Source organism: Drosophila miranda (genome assembly GCF_003369915.1).
Source record: "Drosophila miranda strain MSH22 chromosome Y unlocalized genomic scaffold, D.miranda_PacBio2.1 Contig_Y1_pilon, whole genome shotgun sequence".
Classification (NCBI taxonomy): Eukaryota; Metazoa; Arthropoda; class Insecta; order Diptera; family Drosophilidae; genus Drosophila; species Drosophila miranda.
Window position 1 is genome coordinate 8,914,169 of NW_022881603.1, and position 19,352 is coordinate 8,933,520.

Genomic DNA, 19,352 nt, shown 5'->3' on the forward strand with positions numbered 1-19,352 from the left:
GCGCTTGAATTGGCAACCGTAAACAGCGAACAAAAAACACAACGACCCTCCGCAGATCCATGGAGAAAAAATGAACAAATGAATTAATAAAGTTATGAAATCACCAAAATGGCTAAGAAAAAGGTTCACAATTGATTTTGGTGGCCCAGTGTACAGGTGAGCGGGTGAGGTGGGGAGAGGAGGGCGCGACTAGAGCTGTATTTCTGGGTGTGGAGTGTTGAGTGGGGGCCAAACAGTAGTCGGAAAACAATTCAATTGTATCGATGAAGTAATTATAATTTGTGGAAATAATTGAGGTTAACGATTCAAGAGAGAGATAGAGATAGAGACAGACACAGAGAGCGGTATGGGGGAGGGTCAGATACAACATAAACACACGTTTGTCGTAGTTTTAGTGGGTCAAGCCACAATCTATGAATCTGTTAGGGTAAGTGATTTCTGCAAAGCTTTGGGGACAAAACACTTGAATCCAATCAAAACTTTCGGTTAATTGTTGCACTTGCACCTAATGAAGCCATCAATCTGGCTAAAAGTATTTCCATTTATTTCAATGCAGTCCGCCAACAACAACAGCCAAAGCAAGTGGCACCACAAAATGAGAAAGAGTGAAAATTTGACTCAATTTGGGAAAACACTTGAAACTGTTTATTTATTTATTTGCTTATTTATCAACACGCCATGGCAACCACCCACCCACGCCCACACCCACCACTAACTGAAAAAATAAGTGAGATAATCGATTAATTCGACTATAAGATACCCTCTGCTATGTAGAGCTATAACCAGAAGAGCAGAGAAGGTTTTTTTTTGTGGAATTCTTGAACAACCATTTGGCTTGCCCGTAACACTACTCCTTGGCTATGTAATTGCCTTCATTTATTTGAATGTTGGCCACAAATGAATTCCTGTCATGGCAATGGCCTTCTTACTGTCCAGGCCCTGTTCCTGCCCGGACTGTGCTCCTGCCTAACCCTATACCTACCTCACCCTTTGCCAGCCCCCGCCACTGCCTCATACATTCATCTACCACTCTTTTCTACTACTATTTCCACAAACCAAAAAGCAACAAGGGGTAACGTTGTGAGTTGCTGCGGCGACCGCAACTCTACATTTATACCCGATACTTAGTCAGTATGGCTCTCCGCCGGCAGACGGCGCTAATATTAAACGACACGACAAAGAGTGCGTGCGAGAGAGACAGAAAATCAGTCTGAGCGTGCCGTCGGGGGCGTGTGGTGGCGGAAGGGGCTGTGGCGAAATTTTGAAATACACGTTTTATAGTGAGATCTAACAGGAGTATGGATACCAAATTTGGTTGCTCTAGCTTTTATAGTCCCTGAGATCTGGGAACTCACTTTTAGCAATAGGCAAAGCCGACCATGAAACCTGTGTGTTAGAGAGAGACAGAGCGAGAGAAAATGAAATTGTTTTCTTCATTCTGGCTATAATAATAATGCGATTTGGTTCATATTCTGCAGTCTAAAAGATATAGTCATTCCCTGCGATTCTGCGTTTTCTGTTTTCTCGTATCTTTGAAATTGTGGATGCCACAGATTTGTGGCCCCTTTGTGGGGGCGGAAGTGGGCAGGGCGAATTTTTGTAACAGTGACATATCACAGAAGTCTGGATATACAAAATGTCGTTGCTCTAGCTCTTATAGTCTCATAAGGACGGACAGACAGACAGGGCTCAATCGATTCGGCTATTGATGAAGAATATAAACACTTTATGGGGTCGGAAACGCTTCCCTGTAGAACCAAAGGGGTCAATTGACCCCTCTCGAACTAGTTCTGCGCTGTTTACCGCTTAACTAGCTACGCAACTAGTTACGCGGGAAGCGAACGCGGACCAGGTCTTCGTCGACTACAATGTACTAGTTCTGTAACTAGTTACGCGGGAAGTGAACGCGGACCAGGTCTTCGTCGACTACAATGTACTAGTTCTGCAACTAGTTACGCGGGAAGCGAACACGGACCAGTCGAAAAAGAACCGAAAAACGAAGCCGCCTTCGTTTTGTTTTCGAAGTCGGCAAATAACCGCAATTCCCTGGAGTTACAGTGCCCACTCAGCTAGTTTTTACCGGGCCACGCCATGCAATAAGCACCGAAATGGTAAGTTAATCGTGATATTTTACTGTAGTTGCGCTCGTGGAATGAACTGGAGGTAAAAATAAAATTAAATAGGGACATTTATGTAAGTAAATCTAAACTCTAAATTGTATGACTTTTTTCTCTGTCTTATCTTTATATTTTAATGTTTCACTTACAGATAACAGCAATGAAATCAATTCTCCAGCCAGCTGGCGTTTTGAGCGGCTTGAACTTTATTTTGAGTGAGGACATTGTTCTGGCATATAACGTCGATGGGGTCCTCCTGGCGATGAGCCCCCCGAAAACACTGTACGGAAGGCAATGCAAAGGATGAAGAAAAGGGTGTTAAAAAAGAAGTCTCTTGCCAAAAACCAGGAGTAGGCTAAGCATCATATAATTAAAAATTATTCGTTATAATGAAAGACATTGTGTTTTTATTTTTGTATTATTCCAGACTGCCAGATTGACTACTACCAATAGTCAGTTCGGAACTAGTTACTGGTAACTAGGTCAGAGCTAGCTACAGGTAATCGAAGGGTAGTAGAGGGGGGAACTAGTTGCTGGCATCTACTGGTAACTAGTTCGGAACTACCTCCTGAGCGGGTAATCGAGCGGGAACCAGGGGTGGTTCCGCCCTAGGACATGCATGTGTTAAATTCTCCGCTGAAACACATTGCGGGTGATCGATCTGGAACCAGGGAGGTGAGAATGGTAGCTAGTGCGGCACCAGTGCGGAACTAGTTGCCTGGTACTAGAGGGTGTCTTTTCTGTTTATAAGTGTGTATCACACACAACGTGTCTGTGCGTGTTTTTTCTGCTTGCGTACGTACTGCGCACGGACAAGGCGACGCTGCGGCGCGACAATGAATTTCACAATTTTCCAACCGAATTAAACGACCGATCTTTTATTAAACTCCGTGTCTACTGTTATGCTCACAGAATTTGGATTGTTCAACTTAATGTTTATAGCCACCAACAACAACTTTACAACTTTATGTAGCTACAAACAACAACTTTAACAACTTTTCAACAATCCTCTTCTTGCATCAGCTTCTGCTTTCTTCTGTTTTTCTTTTTCACACACTCCGAGCTCTGTATTCGACGCGGACGACCCCCAAATGTAAGATTAATAATAATGTATCGTTTATTAATAGTGTTATTCGAAAAAGAGTGCAAAGTGTATGATTTAAGATGTGCAATTAATGAGTCTGTTCTTCCGACTTTTTGTTCTACTTTCTGCTTCTACTTCCAACAACCGACTCCCATATCGATAACCCCTTATCGGTTAGGTCTTTTAAACATCGGTTAAGTCTGGTTATATCGGTTAGGTCTTATCGATGGTATCTTAAGTTCAAATGTTAATTTAGATGGGATAGTGTTAACTGCTTGATACACTGTCCTTTACATATATACTTTATGGGGTCGGAAACGATTCCTTCTGGACGTTACACACATCCACTTTTACCACAACTTTGAGTATCGGGTATAAAAATACTGAGATAAAAAAATGTAAATATGTTTTTTCTAGCTTCTCTTTAAAATCGAAATTAATCACTTTAATTATTTTATTTTGTGTTCAATTAAATGTGGTTTATATATACACAATATTCCCTTTTTTTATTTCCGATTAAATTATGTAAATGTTTCAGTTGTTACCTCATTTTCGAAATAATTACTTTTCATGGACAATTTATGCATTTAAAATGATTTTTGAGGGGGCCCGAAAACCCATTTGTGGTCATAATTATTCTGTGCTGGCCACTTATCAGGCCTGGGCTAATTTGTCGAGCGCTTGGCCAACGAAATTTTACTGCATTTCTTCATTCTATTTCTTTGTTATACCCGATACTCAAAATGAGTATTGGGGTATATTAGATTTGTGGTAAAAGTGGATGTGTGTAACGTCCAGAAGGAATCGTTTCCAACCCCATAAAGTATATATATTCTTGATCAGCATCAATAGCCGAGTCGATTGAGCCCTGTCTGTCTGTCCGTCTGTCCGTCCGTCCGTCCGTCCGTCCGTCCGTCCGTCCGTCCGTCCGTCCCCTTCAGCGCCTAGTGCTCAAAGACTATAAGAGCTAGAGCAACGATATTTTGGATCCAGACTTCTGTAATATGTCACTGCTACTAAAATATTTCAAAACTTTGCCCCGCCCACTTCCGCCCCACAAAGGACGAAAATCTGTGGCATCTACATTTTTAAAGATAGTATAAAACTAAAAACTCAGAATCGTAGAAGATGACTATATCTTCTAGAGTGCAAAATCTGAACCAGATCGTATAATTATTATAGCCAGAATCAAGAAAACGATTTCATTTTTTCTCGCTCTGTCTCTCTCTAACACACAGGTTTCATGGTCGGTTTTGCCAATTGCAAAATATGAGTTCAAGGATCTCAGAACCTATAAGAGCCAGAGCAACCAAATGTGGTAGTCACACTCCTGTGATATCGGACCTTGACCGTTTCGTGTCCAAATTTCGCCACACCCCCTTCCGCCCACGCAAAGGACGAAAATCTGGGGCATCCACAAATCTCAGAGACTATTAAGGCTAGAGTAACCAAATTTGGTATCCGCACTTCTGTTAGATCTCACTATAAAACGTATATCTCCGAATTTCGCCCCACCCCCTTCCGCCCCCACAAAAGACGAAAATCTGTTGCATCCACAATATTGCACATTCGAGAAAACTAAAAACGCAGAATCATAGATAATGACCATATCTATCAAATTGCTGAATCTGGATCAGATCGGATCATTTTTGTAGCCAAAAGGAACAAATCAATTTTCAGTGGCTACGCAGCCCCCGACGTCACGCTCAGACTGATTTTCTGTCTCTCTCGCACGCATTCTTTGTCGTGTCGTTCAATATTAGCAGCGTCTGCCGGAGAGATCCATACTGACTTAGTATCGGGTATAACTGTAGAGTTGCGGTGTCCGCAGCAACTCACAACGTTCCACCTCGTTGTTATTTCCTCCATTCGGAACAAAAGAAGTCGAGTCTGAAGCGGCGTTAAATGTTTTCACTGGGACCCGAGTACCGTTGGCTTGTTGTGCGTTATGGTTTGTTGATTTGCCGGCGACAACTTCCGACGCACTGCAGCAAACAACGACAACCAGAGCGGGCAACACTGGACGCTCCAATGCGGGTGGAGTCCCCCCCTCCCCCTTCTCGTACCACCGTTCTAGCTCTGGTTGTGGTTGTGGTCTCTTTGGGGAGCCGCAGCAGGCCAACACGAAACAGAATCAGAGGTAGAACAGAACAAAGTTGAGAGCCGAAAAGTGTATTTAATTTATCAGTTAACTAAATTTTCTACAGTTTGGAACCCCGGTCAACAGAAAACAAAAAGAAAAACAGACCTTCTGTCGGTCTCTTTTGTTTTAAAAACTTTGATTGGTTGCGCGGCACCCCCCAACAAAGTGTAGGGGGGGTCAAGACAGTACAGAACGGATAGGCTACATATGTAGGTCCAAGATCTACCAATTATATATCCAATTTATTGAGTGCACCCTCTATGAAGGGATCTGTCTCCTCTCTTCCAGGGTATACACAAAAGACAGCTCCAACGTGGAGGAGCGATGACAACACCTGCTAATGACCCAAATTAGTGACTCCAGCAAAAGACTGGAAAAGCTAATGGGTAACACCTGCTGTTTGCATAATTTTATTGCCTGTTTCCCGCCATCCCATACCCTCGCCTGTTTAGACTCATTTTCATTAATTGGAATTTCTTTAGTCCGCACCCGACTCCCGGGGCTTGTGGCAGCCGCAACCTGAAATGGAATTGGAATTATAGGTGGTGTGGAGATAATGTTTTTTATCCCCAATCGGCCGACTAATTATTTCGAATTAAATAAAACTCGGCGCAGAAATAAAATTACGATATGTTCTTTAATGCGTGACATCCAAATTGCAAGTGTGGCTTGCCTGCCCTTTACATTGCCGCTCCGATCGCTAAGCGCAGCTTCGCTCGGCCGACGTCGGTAGGCAGACGCAAAGCGGAGATAGCGAAGAGCGAGCTGGCAGAGAGCGTTTAGCAGGGCAAGCAAGCGCAGAGCTTTAACAAACAAATGAGTGACATAGACATAAGTAACAAACAAAATAAGCGGCTGAGGGCCAAGAATTAGGTGCTATTTGGCAAGCAGCTAATCGGCTGGGTGCTGCTCCGAACATTCACCCCCCGTTGGAAGGCAAAGGCTTTCAACAGATCCATCCTGAAGGGGCAGAACCGCTATTTTTCCAACGGCCCTCTTGAAAAGGCCTTTTTGAGTGCGGATGACGGCTACTCTGATGGTTCCATCTTTTCCTGGTATGACGCTCTCAATGCGGCCAAGCGGCCACCTTAATGCTGGCAGCGTTTCCTCCTTGATCATGACGAGCGCTCCTAGCTTGATGTTTGGAGACGATGACCGCCACTTGCTCCGCTCCTGAAGAATCGAAAGATACGCCGTGCTCCATTTTCTCCAAAACGCCTGCTTCATTTGACACAGCCGCTGCCATCGACTATGTAGGTTGACCCGGAGATGCGCCACATCTGGCTCGTCGAATGCAGCTTTCGGGGCTCCATTGAGAAAGTGGTTTGGCGTGAGCACATCTAGATCATCGGGACTTTCTGTAATTGCATAAAGCGGACGGGAATTTTACAAAGCAGAGATTTCACAAGCCAAGGTCTGAATTTCATCAAGAGTAAAAATGTAGGTCCCGACGATGCGATGAAAATGATATTTAGCTGCTTTAACAGCCGCCTCCCACAAACCCCCAAAATGAGGTGAGCGAGGGGGGATGAATTTCCAGTCGATTCCACTAGAAACGCAGAGATGTGACACAGCCGACGTATGAGGATCACTGAGGAACAATTGCCGAAGCTCCAAAAGCTCATTTTTTGCTCCTACAAAATTTGTAGCGTTGTCTGACCAAATGATTCGAGGTTTGGACGTAGACTTATAAAACGCCTTAATGCTGCCAGAAAGGATTCTGTAGATAGATCCCGAACGACTTCCAAATGAGTTGCTTTGGTGCTAAAGCATACGAAGACAGCGATGTAACATTTGATAGGAGGCCTGCTTCTGACTTCTGACTTGTGATAAAAGGGTCCGCAAAAATCAACGCCCGTTGTTTTGGGGGTAGGGCCTGTTTGCTGGCGAGGGCCCTTATCTCTTCCGAAAATTGTTGCTGCTGTATTGCCCTTATGAGCAAATGCGTACCATTTTTGATGTCGATTACGGTAAGTTGACCCTTCGACCGCGCTATGCCTTTGTTCTTGAGAATGTAGAATCGATATATGTAAGCAAAGACGCGCTGCATGGATCCGAATGAGTTTTGAAATTTGCAATCGTACGATACATCCCTTTCGTTTGAAACAACCAATGCTGCATGACGACGTTCTGGTACATCGGTCGGCAATTGCAAGCCTGCAGGCCACTCTGAGCTCTCAAGACGCAAGAATGGTGGTCCAGAGATCCAAAGGCTGCTAGAGGATCGTAGAACCTAGCTAGTGTAGACAGGACCGAACGCTTCGAGGTTGGGCCTGCAGCGGTTCCGACGTGAGCGAAGCTAAACAGAAGATTGTCCGTGGTGGGATCCCAAACTAGACCAAGCGCCTTGGTTACTTCAGTCCCGTCATGAAAGGTAAGGAACTTTTCGCGATCCGCCTCCGATACGCCTTCCAAAGCAGCGGGTTCATTGGAACACCATTTACGTATGGGAAAACATCCTTTCGAAAGTAGCTCCTTTACCTGCTGACGAATCTTGATGACAGAATCAATGCTGTCCCCTCCAGATATGAGATCATCGACATAGAAATCTCTTCGAACAACATCAGCGCCAAGCGGAAAACGCAACTCTTCATCATTTGCCAATTGATGCATAGCACGAATTGCTAAGAAAGCGGCAGGTTTGGTTCCGTAAGTAACAGTCTCCAACTTGAACACCTGAATCTCCTCCTTCGGGTCATTGCGCCATAGGATGCACTGCACGTGCGTATCGGGATGGGAAACGCGTACACAGCGGTACATTTTGCAGATATCGAAGCAGAGTTATCAGAATTTTAGGTTGGATGGTGGGTCCAGCCATTAGCGCATCATTCAGTGATACTCCAGACGCTGTTTTGGCAGATCCATCGAACACTACGCGTAATTTGGTGGTTGTACTACTATCCTGCTTGTGGACGCAATGGTGAGGCAAGAAGTACTGCGGGAGGTCTGACTGCCGCGAAGCTGGCGACATGTGTCCTAAATCACGATACTCCTGGAGAAACTCCATATATTTTGCCTTAAGCTGTGCATTTTTTGCTAGCTTCCTCTCCAAATTGAGAAATCTACGTAGCGCCTGCTGATACGATTCTCCTAATTCCTCTAGACTGAATTTGGTTGGCAAACGCACGGAGTAAGCTCCGGACTCTAGGCGAATGCAGTTTGTGACGAAATGCTGTTCGCAATGAACATCTTCCTCCGAAATTGATGAGGGCGAATAATCTCCATCGACTTCCCAAAACTGCCTTACAATATCGCACAAATTAGTCTCGCAAGCGGAGATGACAGGGGGATCTTCAACGGATGCTAGCGCCGCACGGGCTTTCTCAGAGTTTTTAATACTTCCTGACACTATCCAGCCAAGTTTCGTCTTCTGCAATGTTGGCAATTGGTCTGACAGTCGAATCTGTCCAACGCACATTAATTCGAAGAACAAACCAGCACCTATCAACAGATCGACACGCTGGGGCTTGGCGAAATTAGGATCAGCCAGTTTTAGATTATTTGGCATTGGCCAATCCTTGCTGGATGGTAGAATTGACTCTCCAATACCGGCGATTTGAACGTGAGACGGGTGAGGATCTAACTGCAGCTGATTGGCGAGTCTCGATGTTATAAAGTTAACCTGAGAAGCGGAATCTAAAATGGCACGACATGGAATAAGCGATCCAAAACGGCCCCTGACATATACGATTGCAGTAGCTAGCAGCACGTTTTGGCTAGGCAGAGATTTTTGACTCGAGGGGGGAGGGCTAATATATTTGCTTGCTACTAGGGCACTTGCAGGATCATGCTGGGTCGATTCCGTGCTCGGCGACGGCAACTCAGCGTCAGCGCCCGACTGCATGTGGAGCAGTGTGTGATGCTTGGCTTGGCAATTTCTACATGCCCCTGACTTGCAGCGTTGCAATGAATGGCCTTTGTTGAGGCAGTTTAGACATAAATGGCGCTTCTTCACCTCCTTGTATCGAGAAAAAACAGGGAGATCTATAAATGCCTGGCATCGGGATATGTAGTGATCGGAGGATTTGCAATACTTGCATGTTGAGCTATTATGATCGTTAATGGAGGTGATTAGGGGCTAGGTTTACTTTCTCCCACCTGCTGGCTAGGAATTGTTACCATAGCCGATCCCAAATTTTCCAGCATCCGACATCTTGCTTCCAAGAATGAGGCCATGCTTGACCACCGAGGCAATCCTGACGTCGGCAAGTTCTCTTCCCATTTCTCCTTGGTCTTGTGGTCCAATTTCGTGCCTATGATGAAGATCAGCAACCCATCGGAAATCTCCTGCGGGGTCGCCAAGGTCTGAAGTGCACGCAAGTGCGAATTGATTTTATCGCTGAGCGCGCGCAAGCCGATAGCCGAGCCCTTCTCCACCCCTTGCAGCCCGAAAATAGCCTTGACGTGTGCCTGAAAATGTAACAGTTTATTATCGAATCGCAACATTAGTAAATTCAACGCCTTGTCGTAATTCTCCTCAGAAAGTTCCAAGGAACGAATCGTATCCAGCGCAGCACCATCTAGACATCCACGAAGATATTGGAATTTTTCGATGATTGGTATACGATGGTCTTTGTGCACCATTGTCGAAAACATCGCGTGGAATTCTGGCCAATCCATGTAGCTCCCACCGAATCGCGGAAGCTGCAACTCGGGCATTCGAGAACGGCCTATACTATTATAGGCGAACAACGACGAATTCCCCTCGAGAGTATGCCGAGCCGTTGAATTGGCAACATTTACCGTGCGAGCAGCCATCAACTCCCGCGACAGCCTGGACCTAACCTTGACATAAACATTCGAAAAGTCCAGCCGGGCATCATGGGCTAACTGCAGGAAATCCAGCCTTTCAAGGCTCGTTTGAGCGGCATCGAAATCCGCATTCATTCGCTCGATCTGCTCTAAGCGAGCTTGAAGTTCTGCCTCATCTAACTCGGCAAGCTCTTCCTTGGTGAGAAAGCGATCCATGGCCTTTAGTTGGCACGCGATGCTTGTAGAAATCTACATCACTCGGCATTGCTGCGTTCGCGACATTGGTAGGCTCAGGTGCTGCCATGTTGAGGTTTTAAAAGAGTCACTCAGCACGACCGAAAAAGACACCCTGTATACGTATAAACGTGGGAACCGAAAGCAAAGGGATTACAGCTAATGCCTTTAGCTGTGCGGCTGTGCGAGCTGTCCGATTCCGCTTTGTACTCCGCTTGTGTGTATTAGTGAGTTCGCTGCACTGCCTACCGCACTGCACTGACCGAATTGTCGCGACAGAGAAATTAATAGCCAGCAATGCGTGTATGTAGGTGTATGTAAGTGTGTTTTAGCACCGAATTGTGCTTAGCCGCCGAAAATTTGCTAGGGCTAACGAATGGGGTCACCAAATTTTATGTGGAGATAATGTTTTTTATCCCCAATCGGCCGACTAATTATTTCGAATTAAATAAAACTCGGCGCAGAAATAAAATTACGATATGTTCTTTAATGCGTGACATCCAAATTGCAAGTGTGGCTTGCCTGCCCTTTACATTGCCGCTCCGATCGCTAAGCGCAGCTTCGCTCGGCCGACGTCGGTAGGCAGACGCAAAGCGGAGATAGCGAAGAGCGAGCTGGCAGAGAGCGTTTAGCAGGGCAAGCAAGCGCAAAGCTTTAACAAACAAATGAGTGACATAGACATAAGTAAAAAACAAAATAAGCGGCTGAGGGCCAAGAATTAGGTGCTATTTGGCAAGCAGCTAATCGGCTGGGTGCTGCTCCGAACAGTTGGGGTTGGCTTTGGCTCTGGCTCCAGCTTCTTGTCTTTTGTCGCGCTTGAATTGGCAACCGTAAACAGCGAACAAAAAACACAACGACCCTCCGCAGATCCATGGAGAAAAAATGAACAAATGAATTAATAAAGTTATGAAATCACCAAAATGGCTAAGAAAAAGGTTCACAATTGATTTTGGTGGCCCAGTGTACAGGTGAGCGGGTGAGGTGGGGAGAGGAGGGCGCGACTAGAGCTGTATTTCTGGGTGTGGAGTGTTGAGTGGGGGCCAAACAGTAGTCGGAAAACAATTCAATTGTATCGATGAAGTAATTATAATTTGTGGAAATAATTGAGGTTAACGATTCAAGAGAGAGATAGAGATAGAGACAGACACAGAGAGCGGTATGGGGGAGGGTCAGATACAACATAAACACACGTTTGTCGTAGTTTTAGTGGGTCAAGCCACAATCTATGAATCTGTTAGGGTAAGTGATTTCTGCAAAGCTTTGGGGACAAAACACTTGAATCCAATCAAAACTTTCGGTTAATTGTTGCACTTGCACTTAATGAAGCCATCAATCTGGCTAAAAGTATTTCCATTTATTTCAATGCAGTCCGCCAACAACAACAGCCAAAGCAAGTGGCACCACAAAATGAGAAAGAGTGAAAATTTGACTCAATTTGGGAAAACACTTGAAACTGTTTATTTATTTATTTGCTTATTTATCAACACGCCATGGCAACCACCCACCCACGCCCACACCCACCACTAACTGAAAAAATAAGTGAGATAATCGATTAATTCGACTATAAGATACCCTCTGCTATGTAGAGCTATAACCAGAAGAGCAGAGAAGGTTTTTTTTTGTGGAATTCTTGAACAACCATTTGGCTTGCCCGTAACACTACTCCTTGGCTATGTAATTGCCTTCATTTATTTGAATGTTGGCCACAAATGAATTCCTGTCATGGCAATGGCCTTCTTACTGTCCAGGCCCTGTTCCTGCCCGGACTGTGCTCCTGCCTAACCCTATACCTACCTCACCCTTTGCCAGCCCCCGCCACTGCCTCATACATTCATCTACCACTCTTTTCTACTACTATTTCCACAAACCAAAAAGCAACAAGGGGTAACGTTGTGAGTTGCTGCGGCGACCGCAACTCTACATTTATACCCGATACTTAGTCAGTATGGCTCTCCGCCGGCAGACGGCGCTAATATTAAACGACACGACAAAGAGTGCGTGCGAGAGAGACAGAAAATCAGTCTGAGCGTGCCGTCGGGGGCGTGTGGTGGCGGAAGGGGCTGTGGCGAAATTTTGAAATACACGTTTTATAGTGAGATCTAACAGGAGTATGGATACCAAATTTGGTTGCTCTAGCTTTTATAGTCCCTGAGATCTGGGAACTCACTTTTAGCAATAGGCAAAGCCGACCATGAAACCTGTGTGTTAGAGAGAGACAGAGCGAGAGAAAATGAAATTGTTTTCTTCATTCTGGCTATAATAATAATGCGATTTGGTTCATATTCTGCAGTCTAAAAGATATAGTCATTCCCTGCGATTCTGCGTTTTCTGTTTTCTCGTATCTTTGAAATTGTGGATGCCACAGATTTGTGGCCCCTTTGTGGGGGCGGAAGTGGGCAGGGCGAATTTTTGTAACAGTGACATATCACAGAAGTCTGGATATACAAAATGTCGTTGCTCTAGCTCTTATAGTCTCATAAGGACGGACAGACAGACAGGGCTCAATCGATTCGGCTATTGATGAAGAATATAAACACTTTATGGGGTCGGAAACGCTTCCCTGTAGAACCAAAGGGGTCAATTGACCCCTCTCGAACTAGTTCTGCGCTGTTTACCGCTTAACTAGCTACGCAACTAGTTACGCGGGAAGCGAACGCGGACCAGGTCTTCGTCGACTACAATGTACTAGTTCTGTAACTAGTTACGCGGGAAGTGAACGCGGACCAGGTCTTCGTCGACTACAATGTACTAGTTCTGCAACTAGTTACGCGGGAAGCGAACACGGACCAGTCGAAAAAGAACCGAAAAACGAAGCCGCCTTCGTTTTGTTTTCGAAGTCGGCAAATAACCGCAATTCCCTGGAGTTACAGTGCCCACTCAGCTAGTTTTTACCGGGCCACGCCATGCAATAAGCACCGAAATGGTAAGTTAATCGTGATATTTTACTGTAGTTGCGCTCGTGGAATGAACTGGAGGTAAAAATAAAATTAAATAGGGACATTTATGTAAGTAAATCTAAACTCTAAATTGTATGACTTTTTTCTCTGTCTTATCTTTATATTTTAATGTTTCACTTACAGATAACAGCAATGAAATCAATTCTCCAGCCAGCTGGCGTTTTGAGCGGCTTGAACTTTATTTTGAGTGAGGACATTGTTCTGGCATATAACGTCGATGGGGTCCTCCTGGCGATGAGCCCCCGAAAACACTGTACGGAAGGCAATGCAAAGGATGAAGAAAAGGGTGTTAAAAAAGAAGTCTCTTGCCAAAAACCAGGAGTAGGCTAAGCATCATATAATTAAAAATTATTCGTTATAATGAAAGACATTGTGTTTTTATTTTTGTATTATTCCAGACTGCCAGATTGACTACTACCAATAGTCAGTTCGGAACTAGTTACTGGTAACTAGGTCAGAGCTAGCTACAGGTAATCGAAGGGTAGTAGAGGGGGGAACTAGTTGCTGGCATCTACTGGTAACTAGTTCGGAACTACCTCCTGAGCGGGTAATCGAGCGGGAACCAGGGGTGGTTCCGCCCTAGGACATGCATGTGTTAAATTCTCCGCTGAAACACATTGCGGGTGATCGATCTGGAACCAGGGAGGTGAGAATGGTAGCTAGTGCGGCACCAGTGCGGAACTAGTTGCCTGGTACTAGAGGGTGTCTTTTCTGTTTATAAGTGTGTATCACACACAACGTGTCTGTGCGTGTTTTTTCTGCTTGCGTACGTACTGCGCACGGACAAGGCGACGCTGCGGCGCGACAATGAATTTCACAATTTTCCAACCGAATTAAACGACCGATCTTTTATTAAACTCCGTGTCTACTGTTATGCTCACAGAATTTGGATTGTTCAACTTAATGTTTATAGCCACCAACAACAACTTTACAACTTTATGTAGCTACAAACAACAACTTTAACAACTTTTCAACAATCCTCTTCTTGCATCAGCTTCTGCTTTCTTCTGTTTTTCTTTTTCACACACTCCGAGCTCTGTATTCGACGCGGACGACCCCCAAATGTAAGATTAATAATAATGTATCGTTTATTAATAGTGTTATTCGAAAAAGAGTGCAAAGTGTATGATTTAAGATGTGCAATTAATGAGTCTGTTCTTCCGACTTTTTGTTCTACTTTCTGCTTCTACTTCCAACAACCGACTCCCATATCGATAACCCCTTATCGGTTAGGTCTTTTAAACATCGGTTAAGTCTGGTTATATCGGTTAGGTCTTATCGATGGTATCTTAAGTTCAAATGTTAATTTAGATGGGATAGTGTTAACTGCTTGATACACTGTCCTTTACATATATACTTTATGGGGTCGGAAACGATTCCTTCTGGACGTTACACACATCCACTTTTACCACAACTTTGAGTATCGGGTATAAAAATACTGAGATAAAAAAATGTAAATATGTTTTTTCTAGCTTCTCTTTAAAATCGAAATTAATCACTTTAATTATTTTATTTTGTGTTCAATTAAATGTGGTTTATATATACACAATATTCCCTTTTTTTATTTCCGATTAAATTATGTAAATGTTTCAGTTGTTACCTCATTTTCGAAATAATTACTTTTCATGGACAATTTATGCATTTAAAATGATTTTTGAGGGGGCCCGAAAACCCATTTGTGGTCATAATTATTCTGTGCTGGCCACTTATCAGGCCTGGGCTAATTTGTCGAGCGCTTGGCCAACGAAATTTTACTGCATTTCTTCATTCTATTTCTTTGTTATACCCGATACTCAAAATGAGTATTGGGGTATATTAGATTTGTGGTAAAAGTGGATGTGTGTAACGTCCAGAAGGAATCGTTTCCAACCCCATAAAGTATATATATTCTTGATCAGCATCAATAGCCGAGTCGATTGAGCCCTGTCTGTCTGTCCGTCTGTCCGTCCGTCCGTCCGTCCGTCCGTCCGTCCGTCCGTCCCCTTCAGCGCCTAGTGCTCAAAGACTATAAGAGCTAGAGCAACGATATTTTGGATCCAGACTTCTGTAATATGTCACTGCTACTAAAATATTTCAAAACTTTGCCCCGCCCACTTCCGCCCCACAAAGGACGAAAATCTGTGGCATCTACATTTTTAAAGATAGTATAAAACTAAAAACTCAGAATCGTAGAAGATGACTATATCTTCTAGAGTGCAAAATCTGAACCAGATCGTATAATTATTATAGCCAGAATCAAGAAAACGATTTCATTTTTTCTCGCTCTGTCTCTCTCTAACACACAGGTTTCATGGTCGGTTTTGCCAATTGCAAAATATGAGTTCAAGGATCTCAGAACCTATAAGAGCCAGAGCAACCAAATGTGGTAGTCACACTCCTGTGATATCGGACCTTGACCGTTTCGTGTCCAAATTTCGCCACACCCCCTTCCGCCCACGCAAAGGACGAAAATCTGGGGCATCCACAAATCTCAGAGACTATTAAGGCTAGAGTAACCAAATTTGGTATCCGCACTTCTGTTAGATCTCACTATAAAACGTATATCTCCGAATTTCGCCCCACCCCCTTCCGCCCCCACAAAAGACGAAAATCTGTTGCATCCACAATATTGCACATTCGAGAAAACTAAAAACGCAGAATCATAGATAATGACCATATCTATCAAATTGCTGAATCTGGATCAGATCGGATCATTTTTGTAGCCAAAAGGAACAAATCAATTTTCAGTGGCTACGCAGCCCCCGACGTCACGCTCAGACTGATTTTCTGTCTCTCTCGCACGCATTCTTTGTCGTGTCGTTCAATATTAGCAGCGTCTGCCGGAGAGATCCATACTGACTTAGTATCGGGTATAACTGTAGAGTTGCGGTGTCCGCAGCAACTCACAACGTTCCACCTCGTTGTTATTTCCTCCATTCGGAACAAAAGAAGTCGAGTCTGAAGCGGCGTTAAATGTTTTCACTGGGACCCGAGTACCGTTGGCTTGTTGTGCGTTATGGTTTGTTGATTTGCCGGCGACAACTTCCGACGCACTGCAGCAAACAACGACAACCAGAGCGGGCAACACTGGACGCTCCAATGCGGGTGGAGTCCCCCCCTCCCCCTTCTCGTACCACCGTTCTAGCTCTGGTTGTGGTTGTGGTCTCTTTGGGGAGCCGCAGCAGGCCAACACGAAACAGAATCAGAGGTAGAACAGAACAAAGTTGAGAGCCGAAAAGTGTATTTAATTTATCAGTTAACTAAATTTTCTACAGTTTGGAACCCCGGTCAACAGAAAACAAAAAGAAAAACAGACCTTCTGTCGGTCTCTTTTGTTTTAAAAACTTTGATTGGTTGCGCGGCACCCCCCAACAAAGTGTAGGGGGGGTCAAGACAGTACAGAACGGATAGGCTACATATGTAGGTCCAAGATCTACCAATTATATATCCAATTTATTGAGTGCACCCTCTATGAAGGGATCTGTCTCCTCTCTTCCAGGGTATACACAAAAGACAGCTCCAACGTGGAGGAGCGATGACAACACCTGCTAATGACCCAAATTAGTGACTCCAGCAAAAGACTGGAAAAGCTAATGGGTAACACCTGCTGTTTGCATAATTTTATTGCCTGTTTCCCGCCATCCCATACCCTCGCCTGTTTAGACTCATTTTCATTAATTGGAATTTCTTTAGTCCGCACCCGACTCCCGGGGCTTGTGGCAGCCGCAACCTGAAATGGAATTGGAATTATAGGTGGTGTGGAGATAATGTTTTTTATCCCCAATCGGCCGACTAATTATTTCGAATTAAATAAAACTCGGCGCAGAAATAAAATTACGATATGTTCTTTAATGCGTGACATCCAAATTGCAAGTGTGGCTTGCCTGCCCTTTACATTGCCGCTCCGATCGCTAAGCGCAGCTTCGCTCGGCCGACGTCGGTAGGCAGACGCAAAGCGGAGATAGCGAAGAGCGAGCTGGCAGAGAGCGTTTAGCAGGGCAAGCAAGCGCAGAGCTTTAACAAACAAATGAGTGACATAGACATAAGTAACAAACAAAATAAGCGGCTGAGGGCCAAGAATTAGGTGCTATTTGGCAAGCAGCTAATCGGCTGGGTGCTGCTCCGAACATTCACCCCCCGTTGGAAGGCAAAGGCTTTCAACAGATCCATCCTGAAGGGCAGAACCGCTATTTTTCCAACGGCCCTCTTGAAAAGGCCTTTTTGAGTGCGGATGACGGCTACTCTGATGGTTCCATCTTTTCCTGGTATGACGCTCTCAATGCGGCCAAGCGGCCACCTTAATGCTGGCAGCGTTTCCTCCTTGATCATGACGAGCGCTCCTAGCTTGATGTTTGGAGACGATGACCGCCACTTGCTCCGCTCCTGAAGAATCGAAAGATACGCCGTGCTCCATTTTCTCCAAAACGCCTGCTTCATTTGACACAGCCGCTGCCATCGACTATGTAGGTTGACCCGGAGATGCGCCACATCTGGCTCGTCGAATGCAGCTTTCGGGGCTCCATTGAGAAAGTGGTTTGGCGTGAGCACATCTAGATCATCGGGACTTTCTGTAATTGCATAAAGCGGACGGGAATTTTACAAAGCAGAGATTTCACAAGCCAAGGTCTGAATTTCATCAAGAGTAAAAATGTAGGTCCCGACGATGCGATGAAAATGATATTTAGCTGCTTTAACAGCCGCCTCCCACAAACCCCCAAAATGAGGTGAGCGAGGGGGGATGAATTTCCAGTCGATTCCACTAGAAACGCAGAGATGTGACACAGCCGACGTATGAGGATCACTGAGGAACAATTGCCGAAGCTCCAAAAGCTCATTTTTTGCTCCTACAAAATTTGTAGCGTTGTCTGACCAAATGATTCGAGGTTTGGACGTAGACTTATAAAACGCCTTAATGCTGCCAGAAAGGATTCTGTAGATAGATCCCGAACGACTTCCAAATGAGTTGCTTTGGTGCTAAAGCATACGAAGACAGCGATGTAACATTTGATAGGAGGCCTGCTTCTGACTTCTGACTTGTGATAAAAGGGTCCGCAAAAATCAACGCCCGTTGTTTTGGGGGTAGGGCCTGTTTGCTGGCGAGGGCCCTTATCTCTTCCGAAAATTGTTGCTGCTGTATTGCCCTTATGAGCAAATGCGTACCATTTTTGATGTCGATTACGGTAAGTTGACCCTTCGACCGCGCTATGCCTTTGTTCTTGAGAATGTAGAATCGATATATGTAAGCAAAGACGCGCTGCATGGATCCGAATGAGTTTTGAAATTTGCAATCGTACGATACATCCCTTTCGTTTGAAACAACCAATGCTGCATGACGACGTTCTGGTACATCGGTCGGCAATTGCAAGCCTGCAGGCCACTCTGAGCTCTCAAGACGCAAGAATGGTGGTCCAGAGATCCAAAGGCTGCTAGAGGATCGTAGAACCTAGCTAGTGTAGACAGGACCGAACGCTTCGAGGTTGGGCCTGCAGCGGTTCCGACGTGAGCGAAGCTAAACAGAAGATTGTCCGTGGTGGGATCCCAAACTAGACCAAGCGCCTTGGTTACTTCAGTCCCGTCATGAAAGGTAAGGAACTTTTCGCGATCCGCCTCCGATACGCCTTCCAAAGCAGCGGGTTCATTGGAACACCATTTACGTATGGGAAAACATCCTTTCGAAAGTAGCTCCTTTACCTGCTGACGAATCTTGATGACAGAATCAATGCTGTCCCCTCCAGATATGAGATCATCGACATAGAAATCTCTTCGAACAACATCAGCGCCAAGCGGAAAACGCAACTCTTCATCATTTGCCAATTGATGCATAGCACGAATTGCTAAGAAAGCGGCAGGTTTGGTTCCGTAAGTAACAGTCTCCAACTTGAACACCTGAATCTCCTCCTTCGGGTCATTGCGCCATAGGATGCACTGCACGTGCGTATCGGGATGGGAAACGCGTACACAGCGGTACATTTTGCAGATATCGAAGCAGAGTTATCAGAATTTTAGGTTGGATGGTGGGTCCAGCCATTAGCGCATCATTCAGTGATACTCCAGACGCTGTTTTGGCAGATCCATCGAACACTACG

The 19,352-nt window shown here is 44.9% G+C and overlaps 1 long non-coding RNA gene across 6 annotated transcripts in view; it reads right to left on the reverse strand.

Moving 5' to 3' along the window:
* LOC117190766 overlaps positions 1-13,493 on the reverse strand; it is a 48,010-nt gene extending 34,517 nt beyond the window's left edge. For 3 of the 6 annotated variants that reach the window (XR_004473816.1, XR_004473813.1, XR_004473814.1), the window contains exon 1: positions 2,267-2,351. This is a non-coding gene — a long non-coding RNA (uncharacterized LOC117190766). Of the gene's footprint in view, positions 1-2,266; positions 2,398-2,920; positions 2,961-3,311; positions 3,351-13,408 lie in introns of those variants that run through there. The other 3 variants (XR_004473815.1, XR_004473818.1, XR_004473817.1) reach the window with 3 other exon arrangements.
* Between the last annotated feature and the right edge of the window lie 5,859 nt (positions 13,494-19,352).